The sequence below is a fragment of the Varanus komodoensis genome, unplaced genomic scaffold, assembly GCF_004798865.1.
Source record: "Varanus komodoensis strain SLA01 unplaced genomic scaffold, ASM479886v1 scaffold1, whole genome shotgun sequence".
Lineage (NCBI taxonomy): Eukaryota > Metazoa > Chordata > Lepidosauria > Squamata > Varanidae > Varanus > Varanus komodoensis.
In genome coordinates this window covers 18163830-18173444 of record NW_025335268.1, presented here as the reverse complement: position 1 = coordinate 18173444, position 9615 = coordinate 18163830, and the positions used below count along the sequence as shown (strand labels likewise).

Below are 9615 nucleotides of genomic sequence, written 5' to 3'. Positions count from 1 at the left end.
CTTTTGGTACTGCGGGGTGAGCGACAAGGCTCTCCCGCTGCTCTTCTGCTGCCGGCCTGCGTCTGTCTATCTATCCGTCTCTCTCCCGACCAGCGTGGAAGCGGATGCAGCGCTTTCCCCGTCAGGGGGCGACGCAACCACTTGCGAGTCTCTGGAGGAGGAGGAGGAGGAGGAGGAGGAGGAGAAGGCGGCACGGGGGGCGGGCGCTGCCGGGTGACAGGCGGTCACAGGTGCTGTGGCCGCCTCTGAGTCACCGGAGAGGCGCCTCTGCGCCCCAACCAACCAACTGCTGCTGCTGCGGCTGCCGCCGCCGCCGTCCCTCCTCCCCGCGCGTTGCTGCTGCAGCTCCAGCCGTCAGCCGAGGGCAGCTTTCAGAGCGGCGCGTGCAGGAGCGGCAGCGCGAGCCGAGCACCGAGCGCGAGCGAGCGAGCGAGCGAGACAGACCCACGTCTTGGCGGAACCCGTAAGTTGCCACTCTGCTGCCGCAGCTACTGCTGCAGCTACCGCCGCCTCCTCTACGCTTGAGCGGCTGTTTCTGTTTCCTTGCAAGGCGCGGCGACATCATCATCATCTTCATTATCATCATCATCATTTTCTGTGCTTCTCCCATTTTGCTGCACTGCTCTCGCTTGGTGAAAATCGGGGCGGGGGGCAGCGTTTTGCAAAGTCCAGACGCAGGCAGAATCAGCCACAGCAGGATACGGAATGGCTTTTGTGGTGAACGGCGAGCAGACGAGCTGCCCCTGCCCCGCAGGATTTCGGCTTTGACTCCTCTACCTATCCTGCCCGCCGCCCTTTCCTCCTGCTGAACTGCGTTTTCTTGGCGCATGCAGTAGGGAATGTGAAATGCGCAGGGAGCCGCCCAGTGCTGGAGGATGGTCCCTGCTTTGTGTATAGGATGTCTTGTCAGTGAATACCGGAGCCGGATATAACGGGAGGGTTTTGCGGATGGAGGCTGGTGGGTGAGAAGATAGGGGGTGAGGTGAAATCGGAGCAAATGGGAGGACCGGCTCTGAAAGGGGAGCGGCTGCAACGGAACAAGCTCACGATTCAGCCGTGGAACCGGCGCAGAGCTGGCACCCGGATCATGCTGCAAATGTGGGCAAATCTACTGACAGATTTCTACACAATCTGTTCACGATTTTAATGCGAGTCAGAGCCCTTTGGCAGCGGGAAGGAGGGAGGGGAAATGATCAGGGCGTGTACGTACGTGTGTTTCAGTGGGCAGGAAAGTATCTCAAGTCGCGTTCCCTTAAATTCCCCTCTCTTGTCTAGAAATGGTACGCCGGTCCGCGCACAGCTTTGCAAAGACTGCTTTTGTTGGTACTCGATCAAACCAGTATATGGATGAGCAGAAAATAGACATCTAAGCTATCTTTATTTATAATACATATTTATGTATTGTATTTTGCCCAGCTCTCCTTTGCAGAGCTTGGGGCGAGTGTACATATTTGTCTCTTCTTTTATTCTCACAACAACCCTTTGTGGTAGGTTAGGCTGAGAAATAGTGACTGTTCATACTCAGTGTACAGGAAGGCATTTAGTAGGGGGTTGGATCTAGGTCTCGCAAGTTCTACACTGAAATGCTAACCTAGCCCATTACTAGCCTCCACCAGCCATTGATTTAAAAAAAAATCTGAGAGTGATAGAATTCCCCTACCTGGTGTTTTGGACTATATCCTTTAGCATTCTTGGCCTCTAATCACTCTGCCTAGGAGCTGATGGAAGTTCATCCAAAGCATCTGGATGATGCAAGACTGGGAAGAATGGATGTTACGCAGTGGTAAATAAAAGGGGTTTAATCTTTACATCTTTACATTGTGCTACATTCTTAGTAGGGTTGACAGGGGCCACTACACTACTGTACTTCTGTTTTTCTGTTAAAAAAAGGGAAGTAAGTGGTATGACAGTTCAGATGATAATGGCACAGAATTCATCAATCAGTTGCTCCCATTAACCCTCCCATTAAGAATAAAAATCCAGATGTGGATCTCCGTTGAGCACGAGTCAGGTGTCTGACCCTTGCAGGCACCACTGCTTTGATTCAACCACTACAGCTCCAAGCATTTCTGCCCATTGACCATGCTGAGCGTTGTAGTCAATGCATCTGCAGAGCACCCATACTGGGGAAGGCTGTGTTATTCCCTGGCACACATTAAAGGGGGAGTTTGATCAGGGTATTCATTGGCTTTGTTCAGCATGTCTGCTGAATGAATTGATGCTTGCTTCTTCCAATCAAGCACCAATCAAGCAATATACAATATTATGTGCCATTGTACATTGCAAGTTTTTTACTTCAGAAGCCTTCATTGCATTTTTAAAACCTCATGCTAAACTTTTTGGCAGCATGTTTCCTCCTTTTTTAACTGTGCAGTTTTGAACAGACCAGTTTAAAAATAAATGTCGACGCTAACACTGAATTAAGCAGCTGTTGACCTTAACTGCCTCAGAAGGGAGGACAAAGCTGATCAGGCAACCTAGAAGTAAGCACAAGGTCCAAATCCTGTAAAATAGACTAGATAGTCCTTCCATGTGGCCAAGTACCATATTTGTTTAGTTAAATAAATTGCCATTTATTTTTGCAGCCATGCCTGGAGCTGGACATTAATTTGAGAAGACATATTAAGTAGGAGGGGTGTTACCTTAACTCTGTTATTCTCACCCTGCCCTTTCCACAGACTCCTTAATTAGTTCATTGCTTCCCTGTTTGCTGTTCTTTCAGCCATAGCTTATAGGCATTTTTACATGTGAAGCTTAATCTACTTTAGCAAAATAGAACATTCGATTTGTATTTGATAGTTTTCTACCCTGCATTAACAGCATTCATATTCATAAGAAAAGTCTTTCTGGATCAGACCAGTGATCTAGTATTTGGTCTCTAGCATCACTGAGCTAGATGCCCCCAGGGCTTGACCAAGACACACATTCTTTGCTGCTTGGTCCTAGCTGCTGGTCATCAGAGGCTTCCTGCTTCTGAACAAAAAGATTCCATTCCGTGATCATGCACAATAGCTGCTGATGAACCTGTGGCCCATAAATGTGTTATTCCTCATTGAAAGCTCCAGTAAACTAGTGGCACATCCAGTACCCCTGAGTGAATTCTTCTCAACACCATGATCATATGCTGCTGTTGCTACTGATCTTCTTTCACACCATTTCTATTTCTTGCTTGTTTGACAGGCACAAGAGTTAGTGAGCAAGCAAGCAGAGGCATCTACTTCTCACCGCCACCAACCTAAAACTGGGCAAGAGTGGGAGGCAGGTTGCAAAGGTGAAGCGGAGGAACAGCTTTGGGGGCTGTCATCAGGGACTCCTCTCAGGTGCCTACCTTTGGCAGTTGTCCCAATCTTTCTGCTTCTTTGTTTGCTGACCTTGCAGGCCACCTAATCTCAAGGATTTAGGGCAGATAATTATATTATCATTCTACTCTGTTCATACTTACCTCTCACCACAAAAAACCAACTAAAATAATCTTGTTTCATTTCCAGAAGACATTTGGTCTCAGCCTTTGACAAAGATCTTGAGCAAGATAATCCCAAAATTGAGGGGCAGCCCCTTAATATGCTTCAGTATGAACCCCGTGGGACCAATTTAGCACATACATATGCATTTTAGAGAGGGCATTTTATAGCTGTTGAAGAACAAGGTGGAACAAAGGTATGGAAGTATGCTGTGTCCAAACCATCAGTACAGTGGTGGGGAACCTGTTACCCTCCAGATGATGCTGCTTGACAAAGCCCATTATCCCTGACCATTGGCTATGGGTGGATGAGGTTGACAGAGTTCAGCAACATCTGGGAGGTCACACATTCTTCACACCAGTTTACTGTATCCCATAAATTCGGTGTTCACATGTGAAAATGACCCATGTATTTAAAACTCTGTGATTTCCTTGTAACCAGGTTTAACCCATCCTTTTCACAAGTTCATAGCTGCTTTTAGATGCTGTGTGTTTTACTACGTTAATTACAGTTGGGATACAGCAATTAAATTGTCAGGGTGTCATCTTGTCAGAGGGTGTGTTAATTTCATTCATTTTATTACCTCTGGCAATTTTCCTACATTCACTCTCAATTCTTGACAATTTAGCAGTAGAGCTTCCATTTATAGAGAGATGGCAAATATATTCAGTGCAATCAGTGAATGGCATTTAGTTGGAGGCAGCCATCTAAGGGAGGGGTTTGGAAGGAATAATATATTTGGCAGAGATACAATTGGGGCCTTTAAAAAGAGTCTTTTGATACAGTCTGTTTATGTGTGTCAGGAGCAGAATCATCAATAGCACCTACTCTCTCATAATTCAACAATGTCCACTCTGGCAGGAAAAAAAAAACTCATTTTAGGATGTTGTTCAAAGTAAATGAGAAGAAACTTTCAAGGTCTTTTAGACAATCCAGAAGGATTCCATTGCCCATAATGAGTGTTACTTAATATTGTACACTAGTATGAACTGAAGTAACCAGAATTGCTTATTTTCACCACCACCCCTGCCTTTTTCTCTTTTCCTCTTTGATCTGCAACACGTTTGTGTAGAATGGAGGTCACCCAGCCTTCACAAAATGCTGTGTACATGGGTGGTACAAAGGTCAAACACATCTCTCTTTCCCTACCTGAAAGTGTGGGAAAGTATGCTGGACTACAATCCATATTACCTGGGGTTGTAGATTACTGGACTTGAAATCCAGCACATCTGGAGGGTGCCAGTTTGAAGAACGCTGGCATGCATCATCTTGTGCTGTATGGATGGAGGTAGACTCACTCTGCTCTACTATGCCTGTCAGTGTTAATCCTTCTTGCTCAGCAGTGAACAGCCTTGCCTCTCCCATCAAAGCTTCTTGTCCAGCATGGCTTAGTCATGGCTGAGCTGAACTCAAGTGGTACATGGGCTGGACCCTAACCCAAAAGAAGGAAACGCTTCTCCCATGCACTGACAAGTGGGGACTGACACTAAGTCCTATGTGCCCAGATCTCTTTGCAGCAGACCAAAGGATCACATTGTAGCTGTAGCAGTTTGCAGTCCTGAGGGTCCAAAATGTTCTTCGTTGCTGCTGAGAGAAGTGGATTTATTAACTGTAGGGATGAAAATGTTTTCTTTATTCTGGCTAAACTGCTTGTTCAGTACTAGGAGTAGGTGACTCCTTCTATGACTCTTCATCATTGTACATGACAGGTTCTATTACAATAGAAGATGAAAGGAAAAGAGAGTTTATAATTATTTTAAAGCTTGGGAGGCACTCAAATGTAGAAATGATGAAAGCAACATGATTAACGTGAGCCTAAGAACATTAACTTGGAAGTTAGTCCTGCTCATCTAAACGGAACATCCTTTTAAAGTAAGCATGTTTGGGAAGACAGCCTTAGATAATTTTATGCTTAATTTAAACCATGCATTATAGTTAGCTTCTTATTTATGTTTTTTTGTTCCAAGTATGAACAAGAAACGTACTTGTTTTTGTTTTGTTTTTTAAGGTTTAACATGCCATGTCCTAAATTAGGCTAACACATTCCTGTGGAAGTGAGCTATTGGATCATGCACATAAAAACTTTCACTTAAGACTAATAGAGATGCAATTCTGTCACTTTCTCTTGGCTAAAGGATCAGGAACCAGCTGGGAAACCGTGTTTCCGCTGCTTAACCTGTATCCCTTGAAACTTCCTTGCAGCAAATTCTTCATCCTGCCTGAATCACAGTAAAGGGATACAGTAACAGCACCAACATTAATTGTGGTTGAAGCCAACCAGTTTCCCTCTTTTCCAGGGTTTATTAACCAGCTTCAAACCCAACTTTCAATCCCAGCTAGGCAAGGTAACTGGTTAGCATTAAAAATGTTTATTGCTACATAACTGGGCATAAACAAAAAGGGAAGACCGAAGGTAAATATAATAGCACTTTTCAAGTCCTTAAAAGGATTGTCACACAGAAGGCTACAACCTCTTCTCTAACATTCAGACTACAGGGCATGATATGACAGGCTTCAGTTTCAGAAATGCAGATTTCAGTTGAACACCAGGAAATACTGGGCATTCACACAATGGAACCAAGGACCTGGGAGGTGGAGGGTCTCTGCTACTGGAAGTCTATCTCAGGGATATTTTAAGCTGGATTCCTGTACTGAGCAGGGAGTTGGACTGGAGGGCCTAAGTGTGCCCTTCAGCTCTCTGATTGTATTGAGCCTTGACTGATTATGGCAGGAAAGGGAAATTGACTTTATGAAGGTTGCAAAATCTCATGGCCTTGGAGAACTTTTCAACAATGGTGCCATTAGGGTTCAGGGCCCTGCAGCCCAGAGACTCCCAAGTGACCATCCAGATAGTGGCTGAAGACTGGAGAAGCAGAAATCAGGGCTAGCTAGCATCAGCACCTGGCCTAGCATGCACATTTAAGGAACATTTTTAATTGTCAGGAGGCAGCTGACCAGGCAGAAACATGGTTACAGATTGCTCGTTTTAGTGTTTAAAAATATGTTCACTTTTTGTTCAACTAAACCTTGTTTATTCACAATTAAATGCATTTGGCATCAGGGAAACAGGACTAAACTCCATTTTATTCCTATAGTCATGTTAGTGCATGCTTGATTTAAATGAGTTTAAAAGGTGAAACTGCACAGTCAGAGGATTTCTTTTCTAATCAAGGTTAGCAATCTTTTTCCCCCCTCACCAACATATTAGGAAAGCATGGAATGGTGGTGGGAGGAGGTGAAGAAGAGGAATGTTAGTCATGTGCTTCACGACTGAAGCACTGTGCATGGTCATTTAATGGGGTGGGAGTCATAAGGCCATTATGCTGAAAGTCTCAAATTTCCTTACTGCATCTCTCTTAGACATGGTTTAGAGATAGCTTTCAATAAACATTACATCAGATATTCAAAAAGAACTAAAAGGCACAGGTAACATATAAATTGAATAAACCACGGAAATGCAAAAAAAGAATCTGATGCCATGGTAGTGGCCCATGCAGGCAGGAAATAATGGCTTCCTTGAAATTATTTTACGTCAGCTGTCATGTGGAAAAAGTTGGTTCCATTGATTTCAAGAGTGCCTGCTTTCAAGAAGATATGCTTAGAATTGTGGTTTTTGCCTTCCTTTCTTTGATGCTTTGATCCTAAATATACTTACTTAGATAAGGGTCTTGCTAACTTCAGTAGTTCCACATTGTCCTGCTAAGATTTGCAGATACCGGGGGCTCAGAAGATGGCCACTTAATCACTCATCTGCAGTGTGGATCAAGACATTTCTATTCAGCAAGATGATAAGATGACCAAGTTACTCACCTCGAGGTAGTTTGCTAATCTGCATGGGAGGAAAAATCTGAGAAACCTTAGCTACAGACAGAATATTAGAAGGTTGCCAGAGCCAAAGCACTAAGTAGGGTTTCTCTTGAGGGGGTTTACTGAACATAGTTCACATGCTTAGCAAGGATAACTTTGTGTGTTATGTTACATAATAGGAGAACCAATATCAGTTATAAGTTGGTCAACTGAAAGTGTGACTTGCAGTCATTCTCTTACCAATTCAGGCAGCTCGGAATGAGAGTGAATTTAATATTATGACATTACTACTTATTAGCTTTCTCTAGAAACAAAAATGACAAAATTGAGGCTTCAGGCACCTCATGAGAAGGCAACACTCCCTGGAGAAGACAATCATATTAGGGAAAGTCAAAAGCAGAAGAAAAAGAGGAAGACCAAGTATGAGCTGGATTGACTCCATAAAGGAAGCTGCCACCTTGAATCTGCAAGAGCTGAACAGGGCTGTTATGCGTAGTACATTTTGGAGAGCTTTCATTCATAGAGTCACCATAAGTTGGAGACAGCTTGATGGCACATAACAATAGTAAACTTCTGAATGGTCACTTACCATGAGTTTATATCTGTTCTGAAAGCTTTAAGGCAGTTAAGTACCCAAGGAAATTTGGAAGTGTTTTGAGGATCTCTTACAAAGAGGTACAAGTCTTTGCACCCTCAGAACTGTAATGGGCTGGAAATAGGACTTGATGGCTTCTTAAGCTCTTTCCAACTCTACTATTCTATGATTCTAAGTAGCTTCAGATAAATTTTGGATTCCCGGAGGGAAGGGATGTCTATTCAATTAGTGTAAATACTGTTTATATGTATGGCATAGTTGCATTTCAGATTTAAGCTATCCGTTAGTCACCCAGTACAGAAATAGAGAGGAACTACATCTACATGTCGGCTCCCTTTTGTTTTTCAGGCACCAGGTAATGCGTTGACCTATAAAATCTTAATGGATTCAGCTCAAACACATCATTTGTTCCTTTGTTCCATTATGTATTTACAGAGCAAGCAAGAGCCTTCTTTATTGTGCTAGGGCTACATCATTGCAGGCCTTCTAGTGTGGCGTGAAGGTTTGATCATAGCCTGTAACTGAGTTAGAATTTGATTTGGTTCCCTTGAGTATTGTGCTATTATCTGCTTGTAATGGCTAATTTTCATCTTATCACTGTTCTTATAGTGGTTTTACTGTGTTTTCTGGCTTTAAATTTTCTCGTATGCCACCTTAGGAGGGTTTATCCCAAAAGGTTTCTTTCAAGTATTTTAAATAAATAGTTACCATCCATGTGCCAACATTAGTCAGCAAAGACACCTAGAAAAAACACCATAGAAGTTTGCTCTTCAGTTGTAGAATTTAGTTCTCATCACAACCATACCTGAATGGAAAGGGAAGAAGAAACGAAAGTCAACTAAATACATCAATATGTATATTGTTCCCTGTGGGAGAAAGATCTTTTCCCCTCCTTTAGCATCTGGCCAGTGCTTAACTTTAAAAAAGAGAGAACTAAGATAGAGATTTTTGATACATCATGGAAACAGTGAAGGAAAGGACAAGATGGCGCCCTTCCATTTCATGTATCAAAGGGAGCTGGACTGGCAGTTTAACTTTTTTTTAATCACTGGCAATGGCAGCAGGCTAATTTCAGGAGCAAAGGACAGACTTCATGGTCCACAGCTCTCTCCTCCAGCCCTTTGCCAATGTCTCCCTACATCTGCTGCCTGAGGTGACTGATTACTCTGTCCAATAGTAGGGCTGGCCCCATATGTAAGCCCTGCTTTCTTTTTCTTAAACATGTGCAGACAGGCTATGGCTCTTTGATAGTGAGAGAAAGAAATCTTTATATGCTCAGGGGTATTCCCTTAATACTTCACATATTTTCCAACTGATATTGAAAAAATACTCCTGCACTCAGATCTGGTGATTCCTCTATGTGGCAAACTGCTTGTGAGGTTTTATTTTCCTAAACATATTCTTTATTCTACAGGCAGCTATGCCACAATATGACTTTTTTCTTTCTTGGTGGTAGGCATGGAAGAGTGCACCTCAGTTTAGGGAGTTATGCTGTCTGAACTTCAGATACAAACCAGTACTAGAATTATGATTTTGGCACGGAGTTTGACGTGTATCTGATATACATATCCAGACACATCTGGATATTTGGCTCTGAAAAGGAATTCTCAAATGTCATTCTCCATTACCAATTCATAGCAACACTGGCATTTTACATGCATTTTGTAAACTATATTATGTTCTACAGGAGAGGCAAATTCTCTCTCTCCATGCAAATTCCACATATTGTTTGTATGAAAGTAACTAGATCTC

General features: G+C 43.2%; 1 protein-coding gene across 1 annotated transcript in view; it reads left to right on the top strand.

Moving 5' to 3' along the window:
• Positions 1-267: 267 nt before the first annotated feature.
• Positions 268-9615, top strand: part of CDC42EP3 (CDC42 effector protein 3) — a 33746-nt gene continuing 24398 nt past the window's right edge. The window contains exon 1 of the mRNA XM_044453971.1: positions 268-463. The gene's annotated coding sequence lies outside the window, so the exon portion shown is untranslated. The remainder of the gene's footprint in view (positions 464-9615) is intronic.